Source organism: Triticum urartu, chromosome 3A, assembly GCF_056163025.1.
Source record: "Triticum urartu cultivar PI428250 chromosome 3A, HENAU_Tu73, whole genome shotgun sequence".
In the NCBI taxonomy this organism is placed as follows: domain Eukaryota; kingdom Viridiplantae; phylum Streptophyta; class Magnoliopsida; order Poales; family Poaceae; genus Triticum; species Triticum urartu.
In genome coordinates this window covers 543,993,663-544,015,828 of record NC_141875.1, presented here as the reverse complement: position 1 = coordinate 544,015,828, position 22,166 = coordinate 543,993,663, and the positions used below count along the sequence as shown (strand labels likewise).

Sequence of the window (22,166 nt, the reverse complement as noted above, 5' to 3'; positions counted from 1 at the left end):
TTAGTTCACACATAGTAAATTGATATGTTCCAGTGTTTACCAGACATGGCATGGTTTGCCAGTTCGTCACCAAGTCCCCAACGCTATCACCGGCCGGACCTACGACGGTGCTAAGATGAGTCTTCCTCTCTAAAAGCTTCTGTTAACTCTATAATGGATCTATTCTTCTAACCAACAAGCAATTTAAGTAGCAAGTTCGTTTCTCGATGGTTAGTGTATCATTGTCTGCCAACACTGACACTAATTGACAGCCAACCATGACCATCAATTTAATTTCATTTTTTAGTTTCCAACTATTTTTCCAGCTAAGGCTCAATATATATGAAGCTATGAAACTTACCTACGACCATGACTTGACTCTTGGTTGTGAATTATAAATGGAGAACATACAGCCAATCTTTTTGAATGAATTTGCTCATGATTTGTCTGGTTATTGTTCACTATGGGTGCATGTGTATTCTTGGGTTTGAGCCTTAGGCATGCAACAATGAGATCTATTTGTATTGTTTTGTTAACTACTTAATCCGAAATCATTCATCAATTTTGATCCTAAATCTTATCACAATACTTTTGATACAACACAAATTATTTCAACTTGCCATGTGGAAAATCAAGTAAGAGCATATCCATGTGTATGTTTCCTACGAATGGTACGGGATTTGCAAACTTAAAAGGTATTAGATGTTTGAAAAATATTTTTAACCAAAATTGTTTGAATTATTTGTTCTAATATGGCTATTTGACTGATTGCAATGTTGTTTGTTCGTAGTTTTTTTCAACTGTGTAAGCATAGATTTACATTTTGTACACCCGGTGCAACGCACAGGGCTTTTATTACATGAAAGGACTTATTATTATGACTGTCATAATATTAAGATTTTCATAAGTGTTTGTTTATTTGTTTGTTCTCTGCCATGTTAAGAATTGCATGCATGCTTTTATTGCTATAAAATGTGCTTTAGAAAATCACGTGTTCAGAAGTGCATGCATAATTTTGTAGGTGAACATACAGAAAATGCAAAATAAGACATACTTTTGATAGTATACCTCAACCAAACATGATCCTAATATAACAACTATTACACTTTTAGAGAAGATAAAGATCCATAATTGTTCGTACCTAGAGGAACTCGCCTTCTAGATGGTCCTTGCTTACACAAGGTACTCCTTGGGAAATTGTCCTCCAGGTCTGTTGTTGTGATGGCCGAAGGAAGAGCAAGGAGGGGGAGGAGGGATGGCAGACAAGGTTAACATATATAGGTAGGACATGCGGAGAATAACTGGGTAGCAGATCATGGCTGAATATAGTTCTACCATATATAACATTGTTTTCTACCATATATACCATTGTTGATGGTGCATATCTATTTCCTTTTTCCACCAAATGCACACCTGTTAATAAATAAGGAAAGATGTAAAAAAATCATAACTTATTAAAGAATTAAATTATTGTATTAATTAAATAAAAAGATTTTCATTGCTTGCATGCCAAGTTTAGCTACAGCAAAAATAAATTCACGGCATGCACACTAATCATTTTCCTGCTTAACTATTTTTGTATGATTTAACAGTTTGTACTAATACTTCATTCCATAATTTGGTATTAATGTACAGTCTCAATATACTTTTTGCAGTTGTAATATCTGAGAGGCCACACAAGTTCGATGAATGCTTTCAATTCCAGTTTCTCCATGGTTTCCCAATGCCAAAGGTAACCAATACTAATTCTTTTTTTTTTTGAGGGGAAAAACCCGCCGCTGCTTTTATTTCTTAAACAAAGTTTGGAATGTCATTTGAAATTACATCTAAGATAAAATCTGGAGGAGATTCAAGCCAAAGCTCACTTCTCCCTTCACCTACACCTACTCTCGCTAGCTTGTGCGCGGCCACATTGGTAGACCTCCTTACCCATGAAACTCTGAACTCCTCCACTGAATCGAGCATCACCTTGATATCCTGTACCCATGGCGCTACTACAGACAAGTTCTTTTCCTTTTGTTTTAACATCTGTACGACTCCTAGGTTGTCCAGCTCCAAATGAACCTTCTGCACGTTCCTCTCAAGTGCAAACTGAACCGCTTGCCTGCATGCGAGGATCTCTGCAGCTTCCGGGTCAGCTACATGTTGAAAATGTTGGCAGAATCCTCCCATAAAAGCTCCCACATGGTCTCTAATGACAGCCCCGCCTCCAGCGCTATTGCCATGTTTCGAAGTGGCACCATCTGAGTTGATCTTGAGCCAACCTTCATCAGGAGGTTTCCATCTCTCAGTTATTTTGGGAACTGAAACACGCACCTTGGGAGCATGAACTGATCGCCATTCGCACATATGCTCCCACACAGATTCCATTATTTCATGCGGAGATGCTATCTTCTTACAGTCTCTTGCTGCGTTGCGAGCCAACCATAAGCCGTATACCGATTGAATCATCGCCTCCTTCTCCCCATCGGTAGCCCCGGCGAACCATCCCAGCAACCAGCTCGCCAATGCACTCTGAGAGTCGATATGACACGGTGGGATCGCCATCATAACTCCCTTTTCTGACTGCATCGTTTGCAAGAACAGCGATGAATGCTGACATGCCCAGAATCGATGGTAAACCGTCTCTTCCCGTCCACATGCAACACAAAAAATGCCAGGCTTAATCCGACGATGGTGAAGTTCCGCCCCAACTGCTACACCATTTTTAATAACTCTCCACATGTGTATCTTGGCCTTTGCTGGTGCGTTTGTAGCCCACAGCCCCAAGAATCCCTTATGACCTTGGACAGAGTTCGAAGAGCCCGACTGTCCGGTCCTCGTGCTGTTCAGCGCCATTCGAAGATGATATGCAGACTTGACAGTAAACACTCCACTTTTTGTAAAGTTCCATGCTAGGAAATCATCCACTCCCAGGCCACCAACTGCAATTTGTTTGATGTCATTTGTATCCGTTGGTGAGAACATGTCCTGTATCTTTTGAGCATCCCACGTCACACCATCTTGTTGAAGCAAGTCTGCCACCTTAGTGATCCCATGTACATAGTTCTGCCCTAGTGGTTTCAGACTCCCTTGTCTAGGAATCCAATTATCATGGTGTATGTTGACTTTGGCCCCATCCCCTATCCTCCATACGAGCCCCTCCCGGAGCAGGTTCCTACCATGGATGATGCTTCTGAAGGTAAAAGAACCCCCCGATGGACACGTGGCCGTCAAAATCGAGTGTTCAGGGAAATATCTCGCTTTTAGCACTCGTGCACAGAGAGACGATGGGACCTGCAAAATACGCCAAGCCTGATTTGCTGAGAGCGCTTGGTTAAAAGCTTCCGGATCACGAAATCCCATTCAACCACTCCTTTTTGACGCACACATCTTTTCCCAGGCGATCCAGTGTACCTTCCTTTCACCATTCATTGGCCCCCATCAGAATTTCGAAGAGATTGATGTCAGTTTCCGGCACATTTTCTTTGTGAGGTGAAAGCAACTCATTGTGAAAGTCGGTACAGCTTGGAGACCCGATTTGATAAGCACTTCCCTTGCAGCCTTGGAGAGTCCTTGCCCCTTCCAGCCGCCTACTTTTCCTTTCGAGCTCTCTGTTACATACTTGAAAGTGCCCTCTTTGGACTTTCCAATCAGTGTTGGGAGTCCTAGATATCTCTCAATACGTGAAAGTAACCAATACTAATTCTGGATGCATGAAATCAACTTTTTATTTTAGCGCTGATGTTGATCAGTAGGCATTGACGTGATATTTACATATAGTTATTTTTGCCAAATATAATTCATGACTTTATGGATCTTTTGACATATCGTGTATGGACTTTACTATTTAGGGCTGCCCATGTGTTAATGTGGGAGTTGTAGGATTTATACAAGTATAGTAAGCTATAAATCTGCTACGTACTATACATGGAATAAAACTTACATTCACTGCTATGATTCAACATTTGGTGTGAGCCTAGGACCACATACAACAACTGAATATTGCAGCAAGTTGAGAACTACCTAGAAAGCTAGAAATATTTGCAACAAAAAGGCACCAAATCTCTATCTTCTGCCACATAGAGATCCCAAGACCACCTGAACTTTTAATCAAATGGATGATTAATCACTACACATCAACATTAGATCCAACATATATACTGTACAAACCAAACTGTGACTTGAGAGGGAGATAAACAGATCGAGTTTAATCATGGTCCCACATATTCCAAGTTTTCCTTGCTACTGTTATTTCGATCTGTGCACACAAATAGTCAGGAATTAACTGTTATAGACAGAGGAATTAGCAGGGAGGAAGACATAGAGGAATAGTACAGGCTGCACAGTATATTCTCTGAACCACAAGAGAGAGCACAACCAGCTTCCTCTTCCCAGCGCCAAAGCCGCCAACCCCTCTGCATCCTCCATGAGCAGAGCAGAGCAAAGCCGGCACCATGACAACACGCCTGCTTCACGCCCTTACAGGAAACCCCTCTCCATGCTCGGGCGCAGTCGTGCCCCTGCACACCAAGGCACCAACCGCGTACAGCAGGCCGGCCGCGCGCTCCTGCCATCTGCTCTCTGACCGCGCCGCCGACGAAACGAAGCCTGTCAGAGGCAATGGCTGAATTTATCTTCACCTGCACCATTAAGCGTGGCTAACACCTACTCTCGACTCGGATGCCGATTCCACTACCTCGGCTTCTTGCTCGTTCTCTTCTTCCTTACAGTATTCCTGCACATCTCAAATTCCTAGCGTGGCAGAGGTCAGGGCAAAGGGCTAGGGAGAGGCGCATGGTACCGGCAAGCGAGTGGAATAGGATAATGGAGGAAGAAGGATAACTCCTGATGCGCCACCCCCGCCCCATCAACGACCGCTCGTCGACGTCCAAGACACTCATGATCCATATCTAACCCACGTCCGCCTCCACATCCTTCTTCGGTTTGCCGTAGGCGACCTGAGCGGTGGGGGCGAGAGTTAGTTATGGTTGGAGGCGCTGGAAACCAGTGGGGGTTTTGAGGGAAAGAGCAGCGAGAGGGAGAGGGCTACGGGGATCTCGGGAAGATCCGTAAGGGGAGTGATCCTCGGCAGAATTTTTCGTGAATGGAGCGTGGCACGGCGGGGGAATATTCATCCGCTCGGCAGAGTATAGACCGTCAATTAATTGCTACGTGCAATCCTAACCTCTGTTTTAGGCCGTTAGATATCATTAAGTGGGATAATCTGATGGCACCAATTAATCTTGGTACACATAATGGGGTGGTTATAGAAAAGAAAATGTTCATTTGGTTAATAGTAGTATAGATATTAACTTACTAATGTGTCGGCCCATTGTTTTTTTAATATTATTTGAATGTTCTACATGATGATAGTGTTTCTAAAACTGAACGGTAGAGGAAGTGATAGGGGGTTTTGAGCTGGATGCGGGAATTGATAGATGTGACAATTTCCGCTTTGTACCTCTTCGAGGAAAATGACAGTAGGTGCAGAAACAGTTGGAGGCACAATGCTGCCGCCGAAGGATGTAAATATCCTGTGCACACACATGCATTTGCCTAGTTTAGGAAAAACATTAAACCCTGGTGACTCATCTCATCTAGCATCAAACCCTATTACCCATCTACAGCTTCCCAAATGGGGCTAATGGCTCATTCATGGCAAACAACCGAATGATTTGTTCATGAAGTTGCAACAAAATCAATTAATAATCCAACAATATGGTAATAAAACCAAACTTCAATAATACCAAAACACCATAAAGTTTGAATAGTTTGATAATACCAAAACATCCTAAATTTTTTGAACATACGTCTATAGAAGACCCCATAAAGTTATTATCTAAGTATTCATATCAAAAAAAATTATCAAATTGATCCATAACAAATCTGAAGTATAGGAAAATATTATTGGCATATCTGCATGCATCAGTCCATCTTCAGTTGCTTAAAACCCTCAGGGCCGCTCTAATCTCTGGCGGGATGTTTGCAGCAGCTTCATTGTCTTTGAACATTAACATTTGGACCGTAACTTGGTGTCTAAGCTGTATTGGATCCTAGGAAAGGTGCAAAAACTCAATCATTTAATAAACTGGTTGGATAATAATTAGCACACATCAACTCATAATTTATGTACTTACGGTAGTGTTCATCCAGCCCATGCTACGCAAACGACCAATCTGGTGGGCCATCTCCTGTAGCACAAAGAAGCCGGAGTGTTTGCTACGTCAAAAAAAATTAAACATTATAACGGTCTGCATCTTATGTATGCGATCAATTTAGTAGATTACCGACGAGCAGCACAGGACATGGTATCTTGTTCCCAATCCATGATTTGGGTATTCCAACCAGCGATCCTAGTCTGCAACACAGTGTTGAATTCTTCCTTCAGCAGTGTGATTTCCTTCCTCATTAATATGTTATAAGTGCTATCTTCAGGATCAAACGTGTTGAAGGATGGATCCATCACGACAACCCTCCTCCTCAGCCGGTTGACTACAAGTAACCCGTACGATGAATCCGAAAGTTTCAATGGGAGTAGATACTGTGGCAGGTCGACACATGTCAATTGCTATTATAATAAGTAAAACTAACTTTAAGAATGAGCGTCTCTTACAATTATAGAGTTGAACACATCATATTTAGGAAGAGGCTGGACCACAACATAGTTAATCAGCATCGTGATGCGCTCTCCTTGAGTCATCCAGGAGTACCTCAGGGCCTGTGACTAAGCATGAAACTGCAAGTCGAAATAATGTTTGCTACCAACCCAGTTGGTGCCTGCGGTCCTCTCTACTTCAGCGCTCGCAAGCTTACGTACAACAAGGTTGAAGCATTCAAGATGAAGTTTTTTATGAAAAAAAGGGTGTCCTGGATCATTCGGAGGCTGATGTCGATCTGGTACGGCTGGGAGCTTCTTATCCATATTGAGCTGGAAAAAAATGCCCAAGAACATTTAGGAAAAGACCTCAATGGTCATCTTCTAGTTTAACTTTGTCTATACTAACCTATAAACCGAATTCATGTTTATATTGCATGACATTGCACGATGCCATTATGTCCTCACCTAGATGTATCTACACATATCAAATCTAGAACCTGAATTCATGGGCTTTGCATCACATTGTTCATGTAGCGTCGGATTCAACTAAAAAACGTATACATGTACCTATGGATATTTTAGGATTGCCCATCTAGCTATCTTTCCTTGCTGTGTAAAAGAGTGTTCCAACATGATTTGTATATAGCAAAAGAATGTATAATAAGACAACTTACTTTAATATATCTTGGTCTCGAATGCCCATGATAAAGTGAAAAATGTATTCGAGTGCATCTTCCACGGCATGCATTGGTGGGGGCAAAAGATCCATGGGCGCAGGCACATCCTCCTGGGCCGCAGGCGCACCCTCTTGGGGTGCGTGCGCAACGTTCCCAATGATCACCTCCATGGGATAGAAAATTAGTTCTCGATCGGAAATTGCAGATGGGATATATGTGAACTTGGGTGGGTGGTTAAATAGTAGGCAGATGGAGTTTATCATTTTGTTACCATGACATCTAATACATTGGAGAATTGATATTGCCTTCCAAATGATCAACATCGTTTAATTAAAGCAGTTATTCATTTCCATGTATAAAATATTTTTACTTGTGGACGGATCTGATCTTTCTCCCAGTATCAGATAATATATTCCCGATTCCATTATTTCAGCCCACTTGTTTTGTGAATACAATAGAAAAGGAAATATAAGAAACTTCCTTTTCCTCCTCCCCGTGGTCGTCGGTATGTACAAGCATTATATTTTTATTAGGGTAATCATATCTCTAGATTTAATACAATCTTATTTTTCTATCCCAGAAAAATGAAATATCTAATTTATTAACTCATATTAATATATACACCGAAGGATTGCAACGGAGTAAGTATGCTAATAAATCAGAGAAGATGTAGAAGATCCAAACATGCTTAAAACAATTTTGTTTCTTTACTATTTCTTTAAGTTACTAAATAGTTTTTATGAGGTATAAAATTTTCGCATATAAAAATGCAATATATACAATCTGTGATTTGTCTATTAAAATATTTAAGTTGTAACGGTGAAATTATAATGAATTATTTGTTCACTTATTTTCTCACTGAAAAATAATGCTTTGGCCTTTTATGTCACTTGTTTGGTTGACTGTATATGAACTCATTGTAGTTATCTTTTGATGTTTTGATTTGGCAGATTTTATTATGAAGCTAAGCTTCTAGACACACATCTGTTCTGGTAGTTATTTGTATGAGTTGACATTCAACATTAGTATCAAGGACATTCGACATGAAGCTATTATAATACATCCCGTTCGACTGGTATGACATATTTTCTGCTTTCTTGAACTCGTCGTGCTCATGGTAACATGGGATTTCCTTGATACTAATGTATCGTATTACATATGCCTATTTTCAGTGTAAATGTGTTCATTTATCAACCAAACCTTGGTGAATGTACAATCAGGGGGAGCCTTGATGCCTTCTCATGTAAGAGTAAGATCCACAACATTTTGATAACTTGAGTCCATTACATCATGATAATAGGGTCAAGCTCCACTTTAATTTGCAGGTAAAGCATGCAGGAAATGATTGTTGACTTTCAATAAGCTTTGAATATGAGGTACATAATTTCCATCAGCCATAGATTTACGACAAGTGCTTTTTCTTTTAGCGCTGATGTTGATAAGTAGGAATTGACGTGTTAGTTATATATAGTTCGTATTGCCAATTATGTAGTTCATGACTTTACTGTTATAATTGACATGATATTTCGAGTTCTAGGGTGCTCACAAAACAAATGTTTAATATATCCAAAACAAAAAAAGTATTTAAACCTATATAGTTCAAGCTCCCCTCATTTTGGACGCTGGCTTAAACCAACCTATGACCTCTTCGCGCTTCCAATTCGATGCTTCCTGGCTTCTAGTGGAGGGATTCATCAATATTCTTGCCACTAAGATTTCTAGCCTTCTTTACCCTTCACATCGATCCTTTCGGCCCATGGACGACTGGCACAAATGCTTGTATGAGCTTCGTAAGTTTCTTAGGGGCTGGTCTCTTAACAGAGCAGCGGAGACCCGCAGGGAGAAAAATTCTTTAGAGGCCCAGATCGCGGGCTTGGACCTTTTAGTAGATGCGATAGGCCTCTCGGAGCATGATTGGTCAGTCCGATACAACCTTGAAGCCGCTCTGGTGCAGCTGCATCAGCAGGCAGAGATCTATTGGCGTCAGCGTGGTACCCTCAATTGGACTCTTAAAGGGGACTTCCCAATGACCTACTTCTTTGCCATTGCCAATGGTAGAAGAAGAAGATGTTTTAGATAGCCTCATCATTAATGGAGTTAGGACTTCGGATCAATCCCTCATCATATCCCATGTTGTGGAATTCTTCTCTTCTCTTTTGGGGGCTAAGCAGGAGGGTGGTCTCTCTATCTCTCCCTCTCTATGGGTCAATTGTAACATGATCTCAAACACCGAGAATGAGGCCTTAATGATTCCTTTGTCTGATGAAGATCTGGGAGGTCATTAACTCTGCCAACCCGAAGGTAGCCTTTGGCCCTGATGGGTATTCTATTCCCTTCTTCAAGAAGTTTTGGCCTTAGCTGCATCGGCTGGTGTGTCAAATCATTCAAGGTTTCTGTGTGGGGATAATTGACATTTCTCGCCTTAACTATGTTGTCATTACTCTTATTCCTAAAGTGAAAGGAGCTGAGCGTCGTGATTTATGACAAGTGCTTTTCTTTTAGCGCTGATGTTGATAAGTAGGCATTGACGTGTTAGTTATATATAGTTCGTATAGCCAATTATGTAGTTCATGACTTTACTGTTACAATTGACGTGATATTTCGAGTTCTAGGGTGCGTCGCAAAACAAATGTTTAATATATCCAAAACAAAAAAAGTATTTAAACCTATATATACCATCCAATGCATTTTATAGTTATCCGTATTGCCAAATAGATAATTCTCAATTCGATCCCTAACAAAGATGTAGTAGCCATTTATTTGCGACATACGAAAATGCAATAGACCATATTCAGTCGTTTAAAACCCTCAATGCCCCTTTAATTTCATCTGGTATGTTTCCAGCTGCTTCATTGTTTTTTATCGTCAGCATCTGGACCAGCAGGTTCTTTCTGAGCTGTATTGAATCCTAAAGAAGATGGAAAAATAGTAATTTATAAATTGCTGGAAAATAAATCGCATGATAAACTTTGTTATTGTGTACTTACGTGAGTGATCTGCCTACTAGAATCAGTAGTACCATTCTAGTGGGCCATCTCCTGTAGGACAAGGAAAGCAGAGTCTTTGCTGTTACAAAAAAAGTAACTATATTAAAACTATAACGGTCTGCTTATAACGCGTGTGATCGATTTACTATATTACCGCCTGCCGTTTGAAGCGATGCCGTGCGTTGACCAGTCCATGAGATTGGTATTCCAACCAGGGATCCTCATCTGCAACACATTGTTGAACTCTTGTTTCAACATTGTGATTTCCTTCCTCGTTTCAGTGTTATGAAAGTTGTATGGTCCACCATAGACGTCGATTGATGTATCAATTGGGAGAACCCTCCTAGTTTCCATGCCGACTACAAGTAGTCCGTACGAAGAATCCACAGAAACAAATGGTAGTAGATACTGTCGTAAATAGACACATGTTAGTACAAAATAGAATAAGCAAGTTAAATTATAAGAATGAGTCTCTTACAATGTTAGAGTTGAACACATCATATTTAAGAAACGGCCGAACAATGGCATTGTCAATCAGCACTGCGGTGCGTGTTTCTTACTCCATCAAAGAGTGTCTGAGGGCCCGTGCCAGAGAATGAAACTGCAAGTTGAAAAAATGTTTGTTTCCAAGCATTCTTGTACCTGCAGTGCTCTCTACTTCAGCGCTCGCAAGCTTACGGACTGCAAGATTGAAGCACTCAGGATGAATTATTCCAAAAAGGCTAATTGTTTCCTGGAGCATCCGTAGGCTTATTTCAATCTGATATGGTCGTTCGCTTCTAATCTAGATTGTGCTGACCAAAAAATGCAGACCAGTCTTTACCAAATAACATCCATCCATATCTGTATCACATTTAGACTAACTCTTTTGTATAATATAAAGCAGTACAAAAAAGTTACTTAATTTAAAACACGCTAGCTCTTTTGTGATAACCTGGTAGCTATTTTGTCTTTAATAATGTTATAGATGTATAAAAATAACATGGGCACATGTACCATAGGTAAAAAGGTGTGATACAGGGGCACACATAAAATATTTAACAACGGTGTAACAGTGCAAAAAATATATACACTAAAATATATAACACCTAGACAACCAAACATAATATAGTGAACTATCATGGTTAATTATGTCTAGCCTGCTGTGTTTCCCAATGGATATCTAGCATGCTGTGTACGAGAGTAATATGAAGAGCAATACAACTTACTTTAGTGCCTCATCGTCCTGGACAACAGTGATAAATTGAAAAATGTATTCAACGACATCTTCTAGGGCATTCACGTTGCCCGCAACCTCCTGAGGGGCGGGCAAAGCCTCTTGTGGTGCGAGCTGAACATCCACTGGCTCGTGCACAACCTCCATTGATGAGAGTCGTGAGTGATCGAAAATTGGTGAAGACTGGGATGGGTGTTAAAACAGGAGCTCGTCAGAGGTTATATGAAGGGATCAGATCCTGTTTGGCAGCTGCATCATATAGACTTAAGTGCCTTCCAAATAATACGACAACTTCCATTGTTGAAAGCCAAATAATAAGCAAACTTTTCATTACGCTTGATTTTCAGCATCGGATGCATTAAGTCTCACAACACATGGTACCTAAGGCAGATGGAAGGTGCCCCATATCATTCCATCCGTGCATGTCTATATTATTCATTTCCCAGTAGAAATTATTTTCAGCTGCGGACGAATCATATCTTTCTACGATAAGTGGAAGGTGTCCCATATATTTCCGAAACAAAACATATAAAGAAACCGGCCTTCTATTACCAAACAAACTTTCTATATAATTTATGTGTATTTAATTTGTTCAACGTGTACTATAACATTTTGTCTACATTTATTTGCAAACTATTCAACGTGTGTTAAAAATCATCGTGCATAAAAAAAGTCTACAAATATGTTAAGACATGGCAAACGTGTTTATAGAAATGTTAGAATAATTTTACACATTATTTTTTGTAATACATGTAGATTAGTTTTATATTTTTCTTACTATCTTTTGAGTGCATGACGTACGTTTTTCAAAAATACTTCTAAAATTTCCTAATACACGAGAAATTCTGAAATATATGTTGAACGGTGTTTTCTTCAAATGCATGAACACTTCATTCAAATTTGTGCCAGCTGTAATATTTTCTTACATTTCCTTGTTCAAACAGGAAAGAGAACATCAAAAAATGAACATGAATTAGGGAAATAATTGAAAATAAACCTATTGAGATCAGCTTAAAATGCTTTCTTGCATTTAGTGTGTAATACCTATTGAGATGCATATGCCTATTTTTCGTCCTTTGAATCAGTCATTAGTGCCTCCTTTATTTTATTGTTATTTAACGTCATAGGTAGGTATATATGGCTATTATGTTTAGAGAAAGTTCATCCATACAACACAAATGTTTTCTTCCTACCCCCCCCCCCCTCAAATTTGAAAATGTTGGCAACGTATACTGTTTGTCGAAAAATGCTGGCACCGTCTTGTACTTTATATAGTCAATAAGAAAACACTTTGGCGGGGGCTTATGTTGGTTACTCTAATCAGGAACACATACAATATAATCAGATGGTTATCAGAGACATCATGAGCATGACAGAGAAATGTGGATCATGTGCGAACTTGAAGATCAAAGGCAATTGAAGGTACGTGCATTATATCCGGCATGTTTTTAGTTTGGCTATTCCATAGATTGCATGTGAGGATGGCCGCCAAAGTAAACCTCGTATCGTATAGCAGTGCGTGTATGGATGGAGTTACACGATACGAGTTAGTATATGATGTGAGGCATGACTATAAACCTCACTTGCCGGCTGAACCTGCCATGGTCCATTACAAAATGCCTCCGGTTCACCTGGAGCAACAAACCTGCTCCTGACCGCACGGGTATTATAGTACAAAATATACATAGAAGTCAAAATTAATAGATAGAACCAAAACAAGCAGACAACGTTGAAGCGAATAGGAAGCTAGAGGGATCCATCAAATCCTTTATTCCCTGCATATATATATATATATATATATATATATATATATAATCCAATACATTATTCATATTGCCAAAAGGATAAATCTCAATTTGATCCCTACCAAAGTTCTATTAGCTTATTATATTTGCGACATTTGAATATGCATCAATCCATAGTCATTCGTCCAAAAACCTCAAGGACGCTGTAATTTCAGCTGGGATGTTTCCAGCTGCTTCATTGCCTTTGATCATCAGCATCTGGACCAGCAAGTGCTTTCTGAGCTGTATTGAATCCTAGAAAACATAAACAAAAATTTAATAACTTGTTGAAAAATTAATTGCACAACAGACATACGTGATAGGAAGAACATAAATTTATAATTAACAAAGCTATGGAAGACATAAACTTGTTATATATGCACGTACCGAAGTCCTGGACATGTTATGCCCGCGAGTATCATCTTGGTGAGCCATCTCCTGTAGGACTTTCAATCCAGAGTCTAGGCTATGACCAAAAGTCTACATATATTAGAACCTATAGCTGTGTGGCTATAATACGCATGACCAATTTAAACAATTACCGCGGGGCTGTAATAAATGTATGATCTTGTGGCCAATCCATAAAATGGGGATTCAAACCAGGCCTCCCCTGTTGCAACACACTGCCAAATTCTTGCAAAACTATACGGGCTTCCTTCTTAAGTTCCTTGTCATGAAAGTCCTCTGAGCCTAAGAATGACTCATTGGAATGATCAATCAGGAGAGTCCTCCTATTTTCAATATTAACTGCATGGAGGGCGTAGGAGGAATCCACCAAATACAACGGCAATAGGTACTGCAATAGGTATACAAAGTTAATGGTGAACAGATAGTATACAAACCAATTGTTAAGAATGAAAATCCTTACAATGGACGGGGTCATGAGCACGTCGTATTTCGGCAAAGGCCGTACAATGACATTGTTAATCAATAAGTTGGTGCATTCAGCTTGGCCTAAGCCAGTCTGAATCAGCACCCGTGCTAGGCGATGGAATTGCAAATCAAACATATGCGTGGAGCCAACAAAGTCTGTTCCTGCATTCCTCTGTATCACGTCGCTAGTAAGCTTACGCACTGCAAGATCGAAGCAGTTCGGATTGACCCATGTACCACCTCGCATGGTGTCTTGGATAGTCCGTAGGCTTAACTCGATCACAAATGGACGAGGGCTCCTTATCCATATTGTGCTGCAAACAAAACAGCATGATAGCAAAGCTGTTAGAAAAATAAGGGTATCAAAATAATGTAATACTTCAATTTGTGGGCAAACAATAGTACATTTTTTCCAAACTTTAGTAAGGTCTGAAATGTATGTATCTTCTAATTGGAATTGTAGTGTCATTTCAGGAGAGAAGTACTATTTATTGAGATAACTAAATCTATTCTGACATGTTCGGTTGCAATGTATTGCTGTAGTATTACAGTTATGAACAAATCTGTAGATGGCACATGTATCATGCACCAGGACCCGTTGCAATATAGTACCGTTCATAAAAAAATATTGTAGTTTAAAATAACGTGGTGTGGATGGTACTATCATGGGGTAATGTAAAAGGATAATATTAGCACATGGCCATTTTTTTTGCAACCACTACGTTAGATCTTAAGAACCTTATGTATTTAGAAAGGATAGCATGATCCTAACCAGTAAATGCATGCAACAAATTATGAACGTGGCCAACTAATCGCCCTGGATTAGGTGAAAGAACGTGTTTTTACTCGGGTTTAAAATAAAAAGACAATAATACAAACTATAATGGTAGTGATCTGCAGCTAACAATTGCAATTAAAGTATAGATGAAGTTTAGGGCTGCCAGAACAAACTCTAATTCCTCCTCGTCCGAGGAAACCATGACGTAGTTGTAGATGTACTCGACTGCATCGTCCACTCCATCAAAAATCGGCATTGCAGCCATTACCGTGGGAAGAAAGTCGTCTTAGTACCAGGATGAGCGAGCGAGGGGGCATTAGACAATGGTCGACTCACAGCCAGGCCATATATATGATAGTCGGAGGGGAATTGTCCTTCCAACAGGTCGGTGAGGCATTAGCATGTTGTATGGATTGGAAGGTGCCCATATCATTCCATCCGTGCATGTATCCATTACAAAACCTTGCTAATAAACGGACAAGCATTTATTTTTATTCCATACTACAATGGGCAAATAAATAAACGCCGATTATAATTCGGTTATATACGTCTCCCTTTCCAGATCGGAACAAGCAGGATTTAACTTTCCTTATAAGCAAATCCGACTAAGGGAAAATTAATGGCCAAATTGCGAGCGCTGATTGAACGTATTGTAGGCCACACCGTTAGACTGGATACTACATCGTATTGGAAGGAAATGACTTTAAGGAATCGTTGTCATGTACTCGGAAGGTGGCCCATATCCTTCCATAATTACAAGTTGCCATAACAAAAACTATAGACATGATGATATAATCCATAGGCGCATGTTCGTTGCAACGGGGTACATATATATTTTTAGTGGTTCAACACCTATATCACATAATATAACCTATACCATGTGGAAAAATCTATATCTTTACCGTTAATTGAATTATGCAACTACAACACACTTCTTTTACATGTATTGTTCCATATTCTTAACGCACGGGTATATCTCCATGGAGAGAAAAATTTGAGTTATAAAATACGTTTTTGCTGAAGCACATCTAGATGTGCTTTAAGTAGTATTGCACATCTAAATCACATGTAATTGGTGTGGGTAGCTTTTTTCTTTAGTTTTATGTTTGAGTGCCTCATATCAATGTGGAATAACTAAGACACATCTAGTTAAGCCCTAGAGATACACATAGGACACCTTCTAGAAAGAAATATTCCCGCAAATCATGTCTATAGTTTACTTGATCAATAAAATACAGCAGTAGTGAGTCTTGTCACAATATAATAGTGCATGAAACACCTAACATTGGCCTTTTATTCCCGCAAATCTGTAAAGATCAAGTAAGAGTTTATAATGCTCATAGTCTTGAGAAAAATAAAAGTTGTAAAGGAAAAAATGAAGCAACTATTGTTTGATATATATTCCAACCGGAACATAATCCTTACATGCGCGCCATGCGCGCACCATCGTGTTAGGATCGATAAGGCATAAATGGAGGAGGGATAAGAGAGGGAGAACATGGACCAGAGGACTCGGGCGGATGGGGGCAAGCATGCGTCGGCGGAGGCGTGGGTGCGCGTGTTGTTATCCCAGGATCATGCCTGTGTTGGGATCGCACGAGGGGAAGAGGACTTAGTTAGTTATTCCAATAAAAAAACTGCTGGGTGCGTGTGCTGTTTCCTTTCCTGGCTTGTGTGAAAAAAGGAATGGTGGGGGAGAGACGGACAAAGGACGATGGCGTAAGACGAAAGACTGAACACTGCGTATTATTAAGGTATATATATGTATAATACATTAATCATAATGCCAAAATGATAATTCTCAATTTGATCCATAACAAAACTGCAGAAGCCATTTATTTGCGACATTTGAATATGCATCAGTACATAGTTAGTCATCCAAAACCCTCAAGGATGCTCTAATTTCAGCTGTGATACTTCTGATGTCCATTGTTCCTACCTTGAACAACACGATTGACGTACGCACGTGTTTCATCAAGTGTCGTCAGGCTGGCTTCATGGATATCTACGATAACAATCAGTGTTATATAGTAGTGACCTAGTATTATAGAAAAAATATATTGAAAACAAATTTAAAATAGCCCCTACCTTGTAGATAATGATGATCATCATTAATGTTGGGAGAGAAGAAGAATGTGCTCTCCCTCATAGTTTGCAAGCAACGCTGCCTCTGATTTACCTGTATGTAAGTTACAGCAAACTTCTCGAACAGATTGTTAGTGCATTGCAAATGCCAGAAGTGAGGCCCAACGTGCTCTTCACATACACGTAAGAAAATTATCTGCCGTCTACAAACAAATACAAATGTGAGTATCATTGCAACAATAGAATTACAAAAAGAAGCATATGCTAATCTCATATTATAATTGGCGCTTACTGAAAGTTCATGAGGCCAATCTCGAGGGAAGGGACGCGATGCCTATATATTGAATCCCACTTAAATTCTATCTGACCAACATAGGCAAGGATAGCAACCACATCTGCAAATTTGAAATCACAATGTGGGGTTGAACCCGACGCGATTGAAATCATAGGTCCTACCGGTTTCTAGCACGCTGTTGAAACGGATTGCCTGGCTGTTGTATGCAATCGCTTTCATCTTTGTTCCCTAATATATTTTCATGAAACATAACAACAATGAGCAAAAAAACATGTTTATCAAAATTGTATTTAAAAATTGTGGGCTATAAAGTATTCTTACATGCCGATCGAGTAGTATGCACTGAAGGTACAAGTTTCCCATGCCATTCTCTTTGATGTGAGCCTTCCACATGACCCTAGCTTGAATAATCCAGCAATTATGATATATGTGTTCCATTTGGACGCGATAAAAATTCATGTTCCTGTGCGTGTAAAAAAACAAAAGGATCAGGTAAAATTATTTTCCAAGGGGAGCATAAAATTTAGCACACAAGGAGCATAACATTCTAGTGGCCCAACACTAATCATGCCAAATTTATACATATTATTCATGTTCTGCTTATTTGTTTTCTTCTTGCAATCAGAACTATTGCATATGGGATAAAAATGGTTTTGAAAACATGTAGTACCCAATGGTTATAAGAAACAACCCCAATGAGATTACAGCCAGACCATCAATCTATTAGCTTAAAAAACTATATAAATGAATGCTAATCAAATATTAATATACTCAGGTGATTGTGTTAGTGCTTGCTACATCTGGTTTGTACACGATGAAAAAAAAGATTATGTAATTCAGACTCACTGTCCATCTGCTTCTAACTAATATACAAGATGAAAACAAGCCGACAATAGATGATTTGATCGCCAAGCCTATTACTATGTTCTAGTGTATCCCATGTGCTCCATCTTTTTAGATAAAAGAACAAGTGGCAAAACAATGGTGATTATTTCAAGAAAAAAACCCGTTATATAGTGATGGCAAATAGACGTACTAAAAGATTATTCTATCTTTCCTGTTCATCGGAGGGGAGATGAGTTGACTGATGACAGGAGCTGGCGGCGGCGCCACCACCCTCTTAGATGTGATCGATCTGTATGAGATCACCATGGTCATCGTGGAGGAGATGAGTTTTCCTTTATAGAAAATTTGTGGGCAGTGGGGATTATGTATATAAGCATAGTGGGCGGCGGGAAAATGAAATAGTGATGAAAATTTGTTTTTGGCTGGCTAGGCCCCCGTGGGTGACATATCTATATTCAGATATGTAATATTCAGCAACCTATTAAATATTGATTATTAATCAAGGAAACGTACATATCAAAATCGGTCCATGATCTTCAGTTTGATTCACATTATGATCACTTGCCTATGTAAATGGATATGGTTTATCACTTGCCTTTGAAAAACAGACTTTCTTTTTTATGGATATTTATTAACCTTTCTGATATTCACATTAATATATTAATATATTAATTATATTTTAATTTTCCATTACCTTGATGATATATAAAATTATGATATAGGTAAATGCCCGTGCGTAGCTATGGGACAATAGACAATTTTAGTGTTTTCACATATATCATGCCTAACACATAATTTTACGATCATCATCTATATCAAAAAATATAATTGCACTATGGGAGAATATTGTTTATTCTTTTTCATCACGACTGTCTTAATGACACACAGACGTACAAATGAGAAACAATAGTAGAGCACGTCTCGTAATAGTAGTAGAAGTACACGCTCCGATAGCTAGCAAACAACATAATGTTGTCTATTTATGCGTATGCATTAGCAGCAATGTTATTAGGCAAATGCTCTCTGTTTATGCATTAGCAGAAGCAACAGATCAGCGGGATCATTCAGTATTTAAAAATTATAGCTCATCTCTCTATCTCTCTCAACGCGTGAGGCCTGGCTGCTGCTGCTCGTCGGCATCAAAATTACACAGATGGATAGAGCTGCTCCGGCCCTTGCGCCTTTCTCACAAACATGCCGGCGTCGGCCCCCCTGCCTGAAAAGTGCAGATCCAGAAAAGCCACTCTGTTCTGCTTGATTTGAGAAAAACAATGGAGGGAAGTGAACGAACCTGTAACACGGATTAGTAGGATCATAGTGGATTGGCAGAGGAGATCAAAGGCGTGGCGGCACCAGGAGCCACCTGGACGGCAGCGAGAGACCGGAGAGATCGTGTTTATGCCTGCAATGAGGACTTTCGGCTAAGAATTAGGGTGACAAATTATATTGTGATATTAAGCTGTTTTTTTGGTCACGCTATCATCGTGTAGAATTAGTTTAAGAAATTAGAGCGTAATTAGGGAAATAAATAAGATATAAGGGAAAATTAGATTGTCATTGAGCATATTTAGCACACACGTAGCATGCATAAATCAACTGAAAATCAAACTTTATTATTGTTCAAGTCCGAACGGTTACACGGGATGGAAAAAAACAATCTATCATCTCAACATTATTGTAGATCTCCTTATGCTTCGTCCTTATCAGCTGGTGGTGGCTTCTTGTCACATGCTTGAATATGCTTCTCGACCACCTTTGTCAAATGATTTATGTGGTCAATCAAAACCTGCACCAACATGCTAGTATGCTTTTGTGCCTGAAGAATCTCATAGTTGTTGGTACCCCAAACGTCTTTCCTCGCTACACTTGACCCCGTGTCACGCTGGATATCCCAGCCTGAGGGGACATGTGCACGAGGGATGTGATGCACCTTACGACATCAGATTAGGTTATCAAAATGGTTCGACGAAAGCATGGATGGGAATTGAACAGGCAGGTTATGATCATGCATCTTTAGTTTCTTACATCTCGGTGCAGATCCCCCACCAACATTCCCATCTCGGCTCGGTTCTTCCTCATCTTGTTCCAGCTGACCAAGATCATCAGGGTGCAGCTCCCTCGTTTCTTCTTGTTCTTGATGATTATCATCAGCCCCATCGATGCTGTTGGATGACTACATGTCAAAGTAAGCTGTAGTGGCAAGGGTGTTAGAGCGTTATGGTTTGGGTTTGGCTAATTAAAGGGTTTAGCATTTTATAGATGTTTATAAGGAAACAATAATTACAAAATCGGAAAATGAATCAACTCATATGATCACAATCACAAAATATTCAATGGAATCAAAGTTGTGATTCGGCGTGATCAACCCAGTAGTATATTACAATGAAAAACATCAAACATGCCATTATGTAAACACCGGATATGACCACCTGCCGTAATTAATACTAAGTATGCCGATAATATATCATTTGTTTTCGGATATTATATCTGGATATTGGCATCTTATATTTTGGATATATATTAATAAGTCTGCATTTTGTAAAATTAAGTTATTTCTAATTTTGGTTTGAGGTTATGTTTTAAACATGCCATTAAAATATAACCTGCATGCTAAATAGTAGGAAAATATGATAATCTCTAATCAAATCTTATATCATACGGGGTTTGTTTCATCCTCAAATCTTTTTCCTACTTCTGCTCCAAGTTTCACACCAAATTCTTCAGCTACTATTGATGCAACCGTCTGTTCAAATTATTAAGATGGGTTGAAATGTTAAGTCATCACATAATGATAGGCATCTACAAATGTAGTCTAAGAACAGAAAAAAAACTTGAAACACATCTCATTAGTAATACAAATGCAGTAGAAAAAATATTCAGCTACCATTTTCTCAGAAGTACACATATGGTTATACCAGATTTTTTTGTCCGGGTAGGATGTCAAAAATCACTGCCGGTCCACATGAATATATTTTTCAGCTAAATGCACTTCAATGTTGGATTGTCAACAATCTGTCAAATGTTAAAAAAAGATAATTTTGTAGGATGCAGTCTCATGTTACAGACACACCTTTGGGCACTATGGCCACTACCACATGGCAATGCTGTCACAAACGGCCAGGTCACTAAGGATTAGCAACCTAAAAAATCTCCGTGGCTGAATCTATCAGAAGTCCTCCAAGCTTATCTTTTAGGTGTTATATATCTATAGTAATTTCCTTCATAGATTCATGTTGCTACGGTTTGATTATTTAGCATGGACTTGGAGCTCTATATATAATGAGATGTATAATGTGATAGGAAAATATCCATAAGTAATAGATAATCTTGCTCTAGAAAATTAGCTAAGAGCCTTACTTGCCATGCTAGATCGTACGGATTTAACCAATAGAATAATCTAATGCATGCTCTCATCAGAAGGTAAAAAGAGAATCCTAGTATTACATGGCATCTAGAAAAGGATACACATTTTGATGAACATTTAATTATTTGATGCCAGCACATCAAATCGTCTTGGCTGGGTGCAACTATAAGTCGACCACCCTCAGACCAACCAGCCATCTTAGTGGAATCCTTGCTGTCCCGCTAAGGCACCAGAACACACGATGCTCGATATCAGCCTAACACAAGTTCTCATGGACTAGAAATCCATGAAACGATGCTTGCTCCTTGAATCAATCCTCGCCAGGTCCTAGATTAATGCAGCCTTGTACAAATTTATAGTTTAGAACTCTTTCCGATCTGCAGTAAACTCATAAAGGTAAATGAACCAATGGAAAAAAATAATATGTAACTTGAATTGAACAGTTAAATAATTAGTATAGCTGCGTGAAAGTACAAGTAATATAACTTTTGCCAAATATTGCACACTTAAGCGAACAAACATGTGCATTGTCACAATCTACAGAGTCGAACGGGCATTTAAACTTATTAGCAAATACGCATTACACATATTTTATTATTTATTAAAAGTACATATGCAAAATATAATTCCAAAAGTTGCACAAACTTCCCTTATGCGTGTGTTGGTCTTATAATTCAAACCAATCTGAATCTTTTAGTTATG

General features: G+C 39.2%; 1 long non-coding RNA gene across 1 annotated transcript; it reads left to right on the top strand.

Annotated features, from left to right (window-relative positions):
- The first annotated feature begins 43 nt into the window (after positions 1–43).
- LOC147980448 (uncharacterized) lies at positions 44–22,121 on the top strand. Its single transcript, XR_015619331.1, has 7 exons — positions 44–1,260; positions 1,635–1,711; positions 8,187–8,311; positions 8,409–8,479; positions 8,562–8,612; positions 12,764–12,861; positions 21,145–22,121. It is a non-coding gene; the product is annotated as an uncharacterized LOC147980448 (long non-coding RNA).
- The last annotated feature ends 45 nt before the right edge of the window (positions 22,122–22,166 follow it).